Source organism: Haliotis rubra, unplaced genomic scaffold (genome assembly GCF_003918875.1).
Source record: "Haliotis rubra isolate DU_JTF1 unplaced genomic scaffold, ASM391887v1 Scf88, whole genome shotgun sequence".
Classification (NCBI taxonomy): Eukaryota; Metazoa; Mollusca; class Gastropoda; order Lepetellida; family Haliotidae; genus Haliotis; species Haliotis rubra.
The window spans coordinates 1,250,385-1,267,238 of NW_025767612.1; positions in this window are offsets into that span (position 1 = coordinate 1,250,385).

Sequence of the window (16,854 nt, forward strand, 5' to 3'; positions counted from 1 at the left end):
GTCAGCAGACATTATTTCTTCTGTTTGTGTACGTGTGTATCCTTATTGTTAATCTACAGACACGTCACAGACAGACATTATTTCTTCTGTTTGTGTACGTGTGTATCCTTATTGTTAATCTACAGACACGTCACCAGACATTATTTCTTCTGTTTGTGTACGTGTGTATCCTTATTGTTAATCTACAGACACGTCAGCAGACATTATTTCTTCTGTTTGTGTACGTGTGTATCCTTATTGTTAATCTACAGACACGTCAGCAGACATTATTTCTTCTGTTTGTGTACGTGTGTATCCTTATTGTTAATCTACAGACACGTCAGCAGACATTATTTCTTCTGTTTGTGTACGTGTGTATCCTTATTGTTAATCTACAGACACGTCACCAGACATTATTTCTTCTGTTTGTGTACGTGTGTATCCTTATTGTTAATCTACAGACACGTCAGCAGACATTATTTCTTCTGTTTGTGTACGTGTGTATCCTTATTGTTAATCTACAGACACGTCAGCAGACATTATTTCTTCTGTTTGTGTACGTGTGTATCCTTATTGTTAATCTACAGACACGTCAGCAGACATTATTTCTTCTGTTTGTGTGTGTGTGTATCCTTATTGTTAATCTACAGACACGTCACCAGACATTATTTCTTCTGTTTGTGTACGTGTGTATCCTCTATTGTTAATCTACAGACACGTCAGCAGACATTATTTCTTCTGTTTGTGTACGTGTGTATCCTTATTGTTAATCTACAGACACGTCAGCAGACATTATTTCTTCTGTTTGTGTACGTGTGTATCCTTATTGTTAATCTACAGACACGTCAGCAGACATTATTTCTTCTGTTTGTGTACGTGTGTATCCTTATTGTTAATCTACAGACACGTCACCAGACATTATTTCTTCTGTTTGTGTACGTGTGTATCCTTATTGTTAATCTACAGACACGTCACCAGACATTATTTCTTCTGTTTGTGTACGTGTGTATCCTTATTGTTAATCTACAGACACGTCAGCAGACATTATTTCTTCTGTTTGTGTACGTGTGTATCCTTATTGTTAATCTACAGACACGTCAGCAGACATTATTTCTTCTGTTTGTGTACGTGTGTATCCTTATTGTTAATCTACAGACACGTCAGCAGACATTATTTCTTCTGTTTGTGTACGTGTGTATCCTTATTGTCACCAGACATTATTTCGTCTGCAGACATTATTTCTTCTGTTTGTGTACGTGTGTATCCTTATTGTTAATCTTATTGTTAATCTACAGACACGTCAGCAGACATTATTTCTTCTGTTTGTGTACGTGTGTATCCTTATTGTTAATCTACAGACACGTCAGCAGACATTATTTCTTCTGTTTGTGTACGTGTGTATCCTTATTGTTAATCTACAGACACGTCAGCAGACATTATTTCTTCTGTTTGTGTACGTGTGTATCCTTATTGTTAATCTACAGACACGTCAGCAGACATTATTTTTCTTCTGTTTGTGTACGTGTGTATCCTTATTGTTAATCTACAGACACGTCACCAGACATTATTTCTTCTGTTTGTGTACGTGTGTATCCTTATTGTTAATCTACAGACACGTCACCAGACATTATTTCTTCTGTTTGTGTACGTGTGTATCCTTATTGTTAATCTACAGACACGTCAGCAGACATTATTTCTTCTGTTTGTGTACGTGTGTATCCTTATTGTTAATCTACAGACACGTCACCAGACATTATTTCTTCTGTTTGTGTACGTGTGTATCCTTATTGTTAATCTACAGACACGTCAGCAGACATTATTTCTTCTGTTTGTGTGTGTGTATCCTTATTGTTAATCTACAGACACGTCAGCAGACATTATTTCTTCTGTTTGTGTACGTGTGTATCCTTATTGTTAATCTACAGACACGTCAGCAGACATTATTTCTTCTGTTTGTGTACGTGTGTATCCTTATTGTTAATCTACAGACACGTCAGCAGACATTATTTCTTCTGTTTGTGTACGTGTGTATCCTTATTGTTAATCTACAGACACGTCAGCAGACATTATTTCTTCTGTTTGTGTACGTGTGTATCCTTATTGTTAATCTACAGACACGTCAGCAGACATTATTTCTTCTGTTTGTGTACGTGTGTATCCTTATTGTTAATCTACAGACACGTCAGCAGACATTATTTCTTCTGTTTGTGTACGTGTGTATCCTTATTGTTAATCTACAGACACGTCAGCAGACATTATTTCTTCTGTTTGTGTACGTGTGTATCCTTATTGTTAATCTACAGACACGTCAGCAGACATTATTTCTTCTGTTTGTGTACGTGTGTATCCTTATTGTTAATCTACAGACACGTCAGCAGACATTATTTCTTCTGTTTGTGTACGTGTGTATCCTTATTGTTAATCTACAGACACGTCAGCAGACATTATTTCTTCTGTTTGTGTACGTGTGTATCCTTATTGTTAATCTACAGACACGTCAGCAGACATTATTTCTTCTGTTTGTGTACGTGTGTATCCTTATTGTTAATCTACAGACACGTCAGCAGACATTATTTCTTCTGTTTGTGTACGTGTGTATCCTTATTGTTAATCTACAGACACGTCAGCAGACATTATTTCTTCTGTTTGTGTACGTGTGTATCCTTATTGTTAATCTACAGACACGTCAGCAGACATTATTTCTTCTGTTTGTGTACGTGTGTATCCTTATTGTTAATCTACAGACACGTCACCAGACATTATTTCTTCTGTTTGTGTACGTGTGTATCCTTATTGTTAATCTACAGACACGTCAGCAGACATTATTTCTTCTGTTTGTGTACGTGTGTATCCTTATTGTTAATCTACAGACACGTCAGCAGACATTATTTCTTCTGTTTGTGTACGTGTGTATCCTTATTGTTAATCTACAGACACGTCAGCAGACATTATTTCTTCTGTTTGTGTACGTGTGTATCCTTATTGTTAATCTACAGACACGTCAGCAGACATTATTTCTTCTGTTTGTGTACGTGTGTATCCTTATTGTTAATCTACACAGACACGTCAGCAGACATTATTTCTTCTGTTTGTGTACGTGTGTATCCTTATTGTTAATCTACAGACACGTCAGCAGACATTATTTCTTCTGTTTGTGTACGTGTGTATCCTTATTGTTAATCTACAGACACGTCAGCAGACATTATTTCTTCTGTTTGTGTACGTGTGTATCCTTATTGTTAATCTACAGACACGTCACCAGACATTATTTCTTCTGTTTGTGTACGTGTATCCTTATTGTTAATCTACAGACACGTCAGCAGACATTATTTCTTCTGTTTGTGTACGTGTGTATCCTTATTGTTAATCTACAGACACGTCACCAGACATTATTTCTTCTGTTTGTGTACGTGTGTATCCTTATTGTTAATCTACAGACACGTCACCAGACATTATTTCTTCTGTTTGTGTACGTGTGTATCCTTATTGTTAATCTACAGACACGTCACCAGACATTATTTCTTCTGTTTGTTTGTGTACGTGTGTATCGTGTGTATCCTTATTGTTAATCTACAGACACGTCACCAGACATTATTTCTTCTGTTTGTGTACGTGTGTATCCTTATTGTTAATCTACAGACACGTCAGCAGACATTATTTCTTCTGTTTGTGTACGTGTGTATCCTTATTGTTAATCTACAGACACGTCAGCAGACATTATTTCTTCTGTTTGTGTACGTGTGTATCCTTATTGTTAATCTACAGACACGTCACCAGACATTATTTCTTCTGTTTGTGTATTTCTTCTGTTTGTGTACGTGTGTATCCTTATTGTTAATCTACAGACACGTCAGCAGACATTATCCTTATTTTCTTCTGTTTGTGTACGTGTGTATCCTTATTGTTAATCTACAGACACGTCACCAGACATTATTTCTTCTGTTTGTGTACGTGTGTATCCTTATTGTTAATCTACAGACACGTCAGCAGACATTATTTCTTCTGTTTGTGTACGTGTGTATCCTTATTGTTAATCTACAGACACGTCAGCAGACATTATTTCTTCTGTTTGTGTACGTGTGTATCCTTATTGTTAATCTACAGACACGTCCCCAGACATTATTTCTTCTGTTTGTGTACGTGTGTATCCTTATTGTCACCAGACATTATTTCTTCTGTTTATGTACGTGTGTATCCTTATTGTTAATCTACAGACACGTCAGCAGACATTATTTCTTCTGTTTGTGTACGTGTGTATCCTTATTGTCAATCTACAGACACGTCAGCAGACATTATTTCTTCTGTTTGTGTACGTGTGTATCCTTATTGTTAATCTACAGACACGTCAGCAGACATTATTATTTCTTCTGTTTGTGTACGTGTGTATCCTTATTGTTAATCTACAGACACGTCAGCAGACATTATTTCTTCTGTTTGTGTACGTGTGTATCCTTATTGTTAATCTACAGACACGTCAGCAGACATTATTTCTTCTGTTTGTGTACGTGTGTATCCTTATTGTTAATCTACAGACACGTCACCAGACATTATTTCTTCTGTTTGTGTACGTGTGTATCCTTATTGTTAATCTACAGACACGTCACCAGACATTATTTCTTCTGTTTGTGTACGTGTGTATCCTTATTGTTAATCTACAGACACGTCAGCAGACATTATTTCTTCTGTTTGTGTACGTGTGTATCCTTATTGTTAATCTACAGACACGTCAGCAGACATTATTTCTTCTGTTTGTGTACGTGTGTATCCTTATTGTTAATCTACAGACACGTCAGCAGACATTATTTCTTCTGTTTGTGTACGTGTGTATCCTTATTGTTAATCTACAGACACGTCAGCAGACATTATTTCTTCTGTTTGTGTACGTGTGTATCCTTATTGTTAATCTACAGACACGTCACCAGACATTATTTCTTCTGTTTGTGTACGTGTGTATCCTTATTGTTAATCTACAGACACGTCAGCAGACATTATTTCTTCTGTTTGTGTACGTGTGTATCCTTATTGTTAATCTACAGACACGTCAGCAGACATTATTTCTTCTGTTTGTGTACGTGTGTATCCTTATTGTTAATCTACAGACACGTCAGCAGACATTATTTCTTCTGTTTGTGTACGTGTGTATCCTTATTGTTAATCTACAGACACGTCAGCAGACATTATTTCTTCTGTTTGTGTACGTGTGTATCCTTATTGTTAATCTACAGACACGTCAGCAGACATTATTTCTTCTGTTTGTGTACGTGTGTATCCTTATTGTTAATCTACAGACACGTCAGCAGACATTATTTCTTCTGTTTGTGTACGTGTGTATCCTTATTGTTAATCTACAGACACGTCAGCAGACATTATTTCTTCTGTTTGTGTACGTGTGTATCCTTATTGTTAATCTACAGACACGTCAGCAGACATTATTTCTTCTGTTTGTGTACGTGTGTATCCTTATTGTTAATCTACAGACACGTCAGCAGACATTATTTCTTCTGTTTGTGTACGTGTGTATCCTTATTGTTAATCTACAGACACGTCACCAGACATTATTTCTTCTGTTTGTGTACGTGTGTATCCTTATTGTTAATCTACAGACACGTCAGCAGACATTATTTCTTCTGTTTGTGTACGTGTGTATCCTTATTGTTAATCTACAGACACGTCAGCAGACATTATTTCTTCTGTTTGTGTACGTGTGTATCCTTATTGTTAATCTACAGACACGTCAGCAGACATTATTTCTTCTGTTTGTGTACGTGTGTATCCTTATTGTTAATCTACAGACACGTCAGCAGACATTATTTCTTCTGTTTGTGTACGTGTGTATCCTTATTGTTAATCTACAGACACGTCAGCAGACATTATTTCTTCTGTTTGTGTACGTGTGTATCCTTATTGTTAATCTACAGACACGTCAGCAGACATTATTTCTTCTGTTTGTGTACGTGTGTATCCTTATTGTTAATCTACAGACACGTCAGCAGACATTATTTCTTCTGTTTGTGTACGTGTGTATCCTTATTGTTAATCTACAGACACGTCAGCAGACATTATTTCTTCTGTTTGTGTACGTGTGTATCCTTATTGTTAATCTACAGACACGTCCCCAGACATTATTTCTTCTGTTTGTGTACGTGTGTATCCTTATTGTTAATCTACAGACACGTCACCAGACATTATTTCTTCTGTTTGTGTACGTGTGTATCCTTATTGTTAATCTACAGACACGTCAGCAGACATTATTTCTTCTGTTTGTGTACGTGTCAGCAGTATCCTTATTGTCCAATCTACAGACACGTCAGCAGACATTATTTCTTCTGTTTGTGTACGTGTGTATCCTTATTGTTAATCTACAGACACGTCACCAGACATTATTTCTTCTGTTTGTGTACGTGTGTATCCTTATTGTTAATCTACAGACACGTCACCAGACTTTATTTCTTCTGTTTGTGTACGTGTGTATCCTTATTGCATGTCTCTGCTGAAGACTATTTTCAATTAGTCTCTGACTGTCAGTTCTATTCTCTCTGTATATTACACTTTTAGAGAAGAATGTTTTAAAAATTCCAAAACAGAATTCCCCTTCAAGCTGTGGCGAGTATCATTGTTCCAGACTAATTGATCGTGCACACCGGTCATTGTAATGTAAACAAATGCAGATCGGCATGTGTCGTGTTCTTGTACTAAACAGTAGGAAATTTGCATCTAATTATGTACATGTGTTGTACAACCTGCCATGTGTGGGAGTTGTCATTAAACTAAAGACTACAAACAAAACTTTGATATGGGTGTTGCTCAGAGCCACAAATGCAGGTTGTTGCTGTCAACGACAAATACAGGTGCGGTGTTGACAATCAAACATACAGGTGTGTTGCTGACAACTACAGATGCAGGTGTGGCGCTGACAACCACAAATGCAGGTTGTTGCTGACAACCACAAGTACAGGTGCGGTGTTGACAATCAAAAATCCAGGTGTGTTGCTGACAACTACAGATTCAGGTGTGGCGCTGACAACCACAATCAGGGAGACTATATAAGAGTAGAGTATCCCCCCTGCCACAATGTACAGGTACGGTGCTCACAATCAAAAATACAGGTGTGTTGCTGACAACCACAGATGCAGGTGTGCTATTGTCAACCACAAATGCAGGTGCGGTGTTGAGAACCACAAAATGTGTGATATATAGCTGACAGTGCAATGTGTAGCTGTGGCTACCACACTGAAGACAATCTACATTATTTCTTTGTCTGCCCCGATTGAGAGTTGATCAGACAATTTTTGTATTACTTTGTTAATGGTTTTGATTTAAATTCTGTCCTTTACGGTCATTCCAGCTCAAACTTAAAAACGAATATGGAAATCTTGAATTCAGTACACAGCTTCATACTTTTATCAGGTAGATATCCTGCTTTTGTAAATGCTAAGATATGAAACATATAACTCCATAATTTCGCAAAGATATGAAACATAATCACATACTTTTGCCATATACCTTTTAAAATACTGCTATAATTTTGAGACCGCCTCCGTGGTGTAGTGGTTAGAGCGTCCGCCCGGAGAGCGGAAGGTCGCGGGTTCGATCCCCGACCGCGTCATACCAAAAGACGTTAAAATATGGTACTTGTTGGTCCCTGCCTGGCGTTGGGCATTAATGGGTACAACAAGGACTGGTCGGCTCGGAGTCAGTATAATGTGTCTTAGTGGGGTATTCATGCTTCACTGCGGCGTGGTATCTCAGTGGGCTAGCACTATAAAACCAGCTTCAGTCTGGGCTAGAACAAGCAGCCGCACATACACATACATACACACGCATGCACGTCGTCATATGAGCGAAATATTCTCAAGCACGACGTTAAACCCAATTTCACCTCACCTCACCTCACCTCACCTCACCCATAATTTTGATTGATGTACGACATCATTACTGCTATATTGATAACACTTGCCAACAACACTCAAATGATTATTTTATGATGCCACCTCAATTATATTTCCTTCTCTCTATGTTGTACGGGAGAGGTGTTTGGAAGCCCCTAGCTTGTTCACCGATACCCATTTCTTGTATTTCGAAATGTTTAAACTAAAAGTAAGTTTGTTCAGAATTGCCTCTGTTCACCTAGCAGAAAATGGGTACCCGGTGATATAAGTCATGGCTCCTCACAGGCAGCTTGTGTTATCCGGGGTAGCAATGTCCATCATGTTGTATGCGCTTGGAGTGGAGATCAGGGCCTAGAGTTTCCAAGCTCTCTTAGGCTAAGATAGTCGTAAGTGCCATACATTAACATTAATTTACGACTATCTTAGCGCTAAGAGAGCTTCGAAAATCTAGGCCCAGCACTATATAGACAGACAGAAGACAGACAGAAATAGTTTATTAAAGTGTCACAAGTTAAGAATACAATATAAAATCGTGATTATAGCTAAACCAGTCGTTTTTTGGCTTATGAGACACTATCATAAAATCACAGAAATAGTTGACGTCTAAAATACATGGTTCTAATTACAGTACAAATACATTTAATATTGTTTGGGTTATTTTCAAGTTAACAATTTGACAAAGAGATCTGTAGGCCCCTGTGCATTGTAAAGGCAAAGACTAAGGTTATTACGCAGGTCATCATAAAATTTCCATTCAGAGATAAAATATGTACAAAATTTACAAAGTCTTAACTCTAAATGGGTGGAGGGTCTGGTGTGCCGGCCTGTTTCTATATATAGGGGGAGGCTTCCACATTTTAATCTTGCAGTGTATTTTCTTAGCTGTCTGGACATAATCGTTTGAACATATAATTCAGGCACCAAATCTTCTTTAATCAAACAGTAGTGACGAAGTTTATTTCCATTTTGCGGGTTTCTTGTATCGTTCCACAGTTCTGCAAACCAGCTTGATTCGTCCATTTTCTTGAGTTCTTTAAATATCGTAGATATAGTATGACCAGAAATTATTGAGAATTTTAGGAAAATGTTTAATTGGATTTCTAGTATAAACAACCTTGACCAGCTATCAAGTGCTTGGTTTCATTCAAGAGAGACGACTCCGTTAATCCTTTTTCATTAGTTTGTGAAGAGTTATCCCCTTTGTTTACTTGCTAGCAGACGACATTTTCAGTGATCCTCAGTATGGATGATGTAGAGAAGAGGAAGTTGATTTTAGAGTATTATAACAAGGACATCAGATCAGCTAAAGTGATTTCAAGTAGAACAGGCATCCCTTTGTCCACTGTTGATCGTGTTTTGAAAAATATTGCAAATGGATATGGCATTGAGCACCAGGGATGCGCAAGTAGGCCCAGAAAATTGACTGTCGGTGACAGGAGGCGGCTTGATATTCTTGTTTCTAAAACCAAACGAAGGAGCTTAGAAAACTTAAGGCTGGATATGATTGATAGAGGAACTGTGGCTGTCTGTAATGAGACAATAAGAACTGAGCTGCATGCAATGGCTTGGCAGAGAAGTCGAGGAATTCCATCACCGATCATGAAACCTGAACGAAAGGAGCGAAGGTTGAACTGGTGCTTACAGCATAGAAATTTTAACTGGGACAATGTGATTTTCTTAGATGAAAGTTCTGTGTGGCTGTTTCCTAATACACTGATATTCTGGACCAAACAAACTGAAACACCTTTGTATCAGCGCCCAGAGTACAGTCCGAAATTTAACGTGTGGGGTGGCATATCTGTGTTTGGGCAACGCCCCTCTGTGTATTTGAAGGGAATATGAACAGTGAGCGGTACACAGATATTCTCGAGGGACATTTACTTCCATCTGCTCACGTGTTCTACGGAAATTTTGGATTTTCCAGCAGGACAACGACCCGAAACATCGTTCAAAGCATTCACAGGCCTGGTTTCGGACCCAAAATATGACATTATTAGATTGGCCAAGCTATAGCCCTGACCTAAATCCAATAGAAAATGTTTGGGGACTTATGAAGGAAAGTGTCAATAAGAAAAATCTGACAAATATTGCTGAAATGAAAGAAGAGGTGGTCCGATATTTGGACAGCATGGACCACGACTTTCTAACTTCTTTGATCAGTAGTATGCCCCGCCACATTGAAGCCTGCATTGCTGCCCATGGTGACTTGACAAAATATTAACTGTTCACCTGTCTTTGAATCTGGAGTTATGTTCTGCTAATATTCACATTTTATACGTGAGTAATGAGTGAAAAAAATAAAAAATTTACAATCTTTAAATTCTCAATAATTTCTGGTTGTACTGTATAACCTGTTTGGCTGTGCCTTGTGATAAAATGACATCATGTATGTTGAGAGATTGACATATCTTTGAAACACTGTTAAAAATAAGTGGCCATACTATTACTTCGAGCAGGGTGATCATGATCAAATCATCTTGTGTTCATGTATACCATTGAAGATATGATGTCAACGCCAGAGATTATCCAGTCTCCATGATCAATTCCGCTGGGTGTAAATGGCAAAAAGCCCTGACAGTTATATGAATAAATCAGGCATACATAGTTACAGTGATGACACAAACACTGTAATTACTTCTAAGGCAGCCAGTCGTGTTGAATAACATTATAATTAACCATCGAGCGTGATTGTAGCGTGCTATTTATAGTCAAGGGATAATGGCTTGCATTGAAATGTTTTGACGTAAATAAGGCGACAGGAGTATTGCGATAGCGTGCCAGCTATTGCTACCATTCTTCACTACCGAAACCATCATTTACAATTTACCGGTCAGTCTTATTATGGCACCTAGGTATAGTACCGAAGGCCATTGTTCTTGGGATGCAATAAAATGACGAAAACTCACTTGTTAACGAAGTCACTTGTAATTTCCATTCCTTGTAATTTCAGGTACACATCTATTGATGACACAACATCAATCTTTTAAACAATGACGACAGTGTAGGCTTGTCAAAAGACGGTAACGTTGCTACGACGACTGTCGGGCATACACGCTATTGATACTAGTATTTAAATGGGAATAATCCACAACATTTATTCGCTATTCCCAAGTAGTGGTGAAATGTGCTAACTATTTGAGATGATTTGCAATGTCATAGGCTGTTCTGGTCTCCGGAAGGTCTCTGTTGAGTGTTTCCGGCAGGAGGACGGCCAACAGACCTCCGAGGACGGCCAAACGGCCAAACACCAATAGAGGCAGGGCGCTGCCAACAAACTTGCCTTGGTTGGCTGGTTTGTTGTTTAACGCTGCACTCAGCAATATTCCAGCTATATGGCGGCGGTCCGTAAATAATCCAGTCTTGACCGGACAATCCAGTGATCAACAGCATGAGTATCGATCTACTCAAATGGGATACGATGACATGTGTCCACCAAGTCAGCGAGCCTGACCACCCGATCCCGTTAGTCGCCTCTTACGACAAGCATGCATGGGTTGGTGAAGATCAGTTCTAACCTGGATCTTCACGGGTGAGGAGGAGGGTCAGCGGACCTTCCAGGACAGAAAAGCAGCCAAATATAATAAAACCAAGTCGCGGCCGAGGTCACCGCCGACATATGAAGTGTGAGAGATAGTGGGAACATCACCTGTTATATCGTAACCTTGATCAGAAGACCAATCTCAATTCAGTCGACCGCATCAATTAAGTTGGTTGGTTGCTTGGCTGGTTTGTTGTTTAACGCCGCACTCGAGGTTTGACCAGACAGTCCAGTGATCAACATCATGAGCATCAATCTATGCTATTGGGATACGATGACGTGTGTCAACAAAGTCCGCCGCGACACTTTAGTCGTCTCTTACGACAAGCATGCCGAAGACCAATTCTAACCCGGATCTTCACGGTTCGCATGAATTGTACAAGAAGTCTTTACGCTTATGTATAACACTGTCACAACCTCACCTAAACCCCAAAACCAATTTTCTTTGCTTGCCACAATAAAGTATTTATTCGGTACAGTAATGTTTATAGAATATCTATAACCATAACCACATTGAGTAGCTGTCATAAAATATATATAATGTCACCTACGAAAGACACATTACGTGTGGTTAGTTTTGAGGATTTTGAACATTCGGAAACAATTTGGTGGGCAGAGTTGCGTCACTAGGAATTATCAGAAAACAATGATTGTTGCCTTCTGCTACGGGAAGGAGGAACTTGCTCCTTTGGTGGAATGCCGGAAGACGGTGGGGAACAGTTCTAAAGAGAAGACATCCATGATGGCCAAACCTGCTGCTTCCCCAAGCTTCTTATCACAGGGAGCTGACCCACCGCAATGGTGCCAAAGTGACGTAAGGTATCCAATATTAAAGAGTTCTGAGGGATTTAACTAGACCTATTCAGAGGCAGAAATTCAGCCCACGGTCTGTTCCCATCTCGATATAAAATGTTCCATATTGAAATTACAAACTTTACCCATATCAAAACAGATAAATACCTCTTTATTCCATGACTCATGACACCAATTGAAAGGCGGCGGTTTTATTTTTAGGTTTTAGGTGTATATGATTTATCATGGTTTTGAATACAGTTATAAGGTAAAAATGCATCCCTAAAGCATTAGAGAATTACATCAAATTCCGTACTAGATTTGCAGTTTGCTGATGAGTGATAACGGTTAGGCACGGTGTGGATACAGAAAGTCTAGAGAGAATTGCGTTTAGCCTTAAGCTAGGAACACATCCCTCGTGAAAGACAGAACAGATTAATCTTACATTAACAAACCGATGCGTGAGTGAGTGAGTGAGTTAAGATTTACAGTCACATCGGCAATATTTCAGCCATATCGTGACTAAAACAAGTTTAAATTCGCCATAAATACATGTAAATTATAAAAAGACTGTCAACAAAGGACAGTAGAACAACTAGATTATCACAATTATGAATATAAAACTAGTATGTAAATTTAAAATATTTCAACTACAGAAGACATTACAATATAAAAAACAGGCTATAGATTGCCAACAGCTGAGGGTAGATCACCATACTAGGGACCATGGGGACTTACAGTACATTTGCTTCCTGCATGGATCCTAGCTGGATTTACACCATCCCTTCAGCTGTTAGCATGTTTAGACAATCTAGCCATAAATTAAAATAACATACATTCTACGATTAAAACTCTGGCAATGATAAATCTATTTTGAATGCTGTGGTCTTACGTACCAACAAACCAATATGATAAGGGGTGAGTGACCGAACGGTGCTGCCCAATATTCGTGAGTGCTAGGTCGGATACAGGATTAACGAATCAAAACGACGAGTTGAAACATGTGATCAAGATCAGGTCAGTCTCGAACCATATAAAAAGACAGGTTTAGCGCTGGTAAAGTGGTGCACGCTCGGCATCCTCGGGAAGCAAGTTCACGCCACTCAGTTGCCCCGTTAGGTACCAGCCTTCTCTTTCCCTGGAGACAGATTTCATCATGTAAGCACACTTGCCCTATGGACAAACTTTGCCCTACCTTCAGAGGTGGAGCAAATTCGAATATCCCTGAAGCAAATACTGCCCAAGGGGCAATTGCAAATGTAAGCGCTTTTGACATTTTAATTTTGGGCATTTTTAACAGCTTAATGAATCGATATATGTTCATTTCGTATAAATCTAAGAAAAAGATGTCAGTTTCGTTTTCTTTGTTTCTTCATAAAAAATAGCTTCTATTTTTAAAAAAGTAACATAAATAGTAGTAATGTTATATTTTTATTGCATAACCATTTAATTTAGAATAATTGATTGTTGTTATGAACATTGATATCACTCATGTATAAATAACACAATGAAAATCAAGAGGAGTCCAATACGTATTTGGTATTGAAATAAAGTTTTTATGTTCCTGACAATATTTTACAGTTTTCAATTTGAATTCTTGCTGCTTCTCGGCTTGTTGCTTAGTTCCCTGCTGCAGCAAATTGCAGAGTGCGCGCCTCCCGAAGGAGAGTTCGGTTGACATTATTCTGTGCCATTTGCCCCATTTGGAGTTCCACGCCAGGATAATCGTTGTCGACATTGAACCACTCTGGTTGAGATGCGTCATTTGCATTTTTGCAGATATTGTGCAGTGCAACTGCAGCTGCAGCTAGTGTCGGAACAAAGTACACATTCACATCTATTCTTTTCAGAAATCTTCTCCAATGACCTTTGAAACGCCCAAAGGCATTTTCGATCGTCATACGAGCACTGCTGAGCCTATAGTTGAAGTGGGTCTGAGCAGGGTGAGTCCTCCTCAGTTAAAGTAAGGTTTTAACAACCAGAAACACATAGGGTAGGGTAGGTCCACTATTAAAACCAATGGCATGTCAACATCATGGTTTCCATCATCTACAGTTTGAATCCATTCTGCTGATGATTGAAGAAGACGACCTTGCAGCGCTTTAGTTAAGGATCGCGAGCAGTCTGGCATCATGGATGCGCCTTGCCATCCATTACAGACATCAGTAAACCTGTAGCGGTCATCACATACAGCCGACATCACGATAAGGTACCAACCAGCCTTTGCGATTGACGTAGTCTGCATGGCAATACCTTGGACAAATGATTGGGAATTTCCATTTGTTCTTGAAGCCTGTGACGACCTGCTTGAGGTCATGACCTTCTGGAAATTTCACAAAGTCAGGGAACACCTATAAGCATATACAGTCACAAACCTCATGGATGATCAGATACACTATAGATTTATGAATTCCAAAGAGATTCCCCACGGTACGATGGTCTACAGAAGTGGCCAAGTAATACAGGGTGACAGCTATTCGGTGCTCTGTGGTCAAAGCTTGACGGACACAGGATTGTGTCTCAATGGGTTGAAGTTTCTGACAAATATGGAAGATAACTCTTGGTATTCTAAAGTTCTCTTACCATTGTGCATCATGATATGCTTTAACGGTTGCATTCCACCAGTTTCTACTTCTTGGCTACATCTCAGAAAAAAGCGGTGGCAAACTGATAATAGCAGTTTGATAGAATCTGTATCGCTGTCGATGTCGGGATCGAAATTGACGCAAGTACACTTCCATGCCTCAGTATGAACTGTGATTCATGAATGGTTATTATTACTTTTATCATCATATGTCCCCGCTGTCGATGATCACGCAAACGCACTTCACATTTGCCCTTTGCTACCCTGAAGCTACCTTCTCCCCTGACAACGTGGAACGGCCACTATTAGTAGGTAACTGTTGTAGGGTTTACTAACTCCCAAGCACCAGTTACAACAATACACTTTCAACGTACAACGTTAAAATGCCTTTGAATTTTCAACCCATATTTGCATATTTTGAACCAAACTTGTATTGCCATCTCACCCCATTCTTTCTGAACGTGGTGACCACCAATATGTCTTTATCTCCATATTCTAAGGTTTTAGGAAAATTTGTTAACACTCAAGGTTAATGGAGGGAAATATGTTTAAGTTTCGTGTTTCTCATGGCCCGACCGACTTGAAAATAAAGAAGTTAAATATTTAAGTATTTTTTTTAAAAAGGTACGGACCGGTTAAGAATACTCATGTCTATACGACGGCTGTCTGTAATAACAGAGTTAGGTCCAGACAATCGACTTCATCATCAGTTATAACGTCACTTGACGTCAGAGTACGATCACTCAATGCAAGGAATAGGCCGCTCGATGTCGCCTGAAACACAACGTAGGTCAGGGGTGTCTCTTTTACGGGTGAATTTGGTTACTTTAATAGAAAATGATTACTTTACTGAAGGAATTAAAGTACTTTTTTTATTTACTTTTTTACAGATCACACTCTGCGTGTATGTATAATTATTTTGTACGAAAGATTGCTGACTACATCACATTTCATCAATTGTTACTCAATATTTGCAATGGTGATGATGACGCTCTGAAGCGGCCATACAATCACCCACTGCCATTTCTGTGGCATTACTTCATCCAAGATAAAGTATTTTACTATGTTTAAGTCAGTTAGAATTGATCTCACAGATCTAAAAGAAGATATGTACATGTTGATGTTTCGCTCGTTTGACTCATGAAGATAATGTTTAGAAGTGTTTTTCAGCAACCGAAATCTGAACTGTTTGGAGGGCATTCTAAACCTGAATCTGTAGCAAGGGGCAACTGTGCTTGCAACTAATAATTTCACATCTCGTTGTGTAGATCGAATCTCATGAAGCCAATCACTGCACTGTGTGGCCTAGACTCGATTACAGTCATACAGCTGTCATATTACTGAGTGCGGCATTAAACAACAAGCAAAGGGTTTACTCATTCCTGAAGAGAATTTATAAGCCTCTATTTCCCCTGATCAGAAAGTCCATCCTGTGTTTTGCAGAGAAACCGAATTCATATGGATATCAGCTTCAACAAAAGGTGAAGTAATGGGGCCATTGTCTGAGACATGGTAAATAATAATGAATGGATTCATGATGTGCAGGTACAGGTACTAACGCGGAAGAAAAATATGTAACAGTCCGGAAATAGGGGCAGATAATACTACATATTAACTGTATGAAGTCATTTATATAATGGCAGGGTTGGAAGTTACCAGTGACTGTTATAACTGTCCATTCCACTTATTGTGGCAAGTCACTTAAACAAAGTCCACTGAATTGGGACACCTGGTATTACTGAAGGGTTTCCTCTGTTTTTCTGAAGTCTAGTACATCGAGCATCCCATTTCCACTTTTTATAAGGCGGTCATCCACTCTGTGAGAACTGAGCCTGTTCCTAGGTGCTGTTTTACTTGATTCTGTGCACTGAATTCCCTTTTAGATTCTGCTGTGTGACCTTAGGCTGTCAGTGCAAGAACAGATACTTTCAGAATTTTTGGGAAGTTACTTTGTGATGCTCATTGATAAAAGACCCAAGACTTGGAATATTGTCCGTTATCGTTAGGTAGTCTGTATTTTGGACCAGTGTTTTGATTCTACCCCACCCTTGCCTTGTTCACACAGGGCTTTG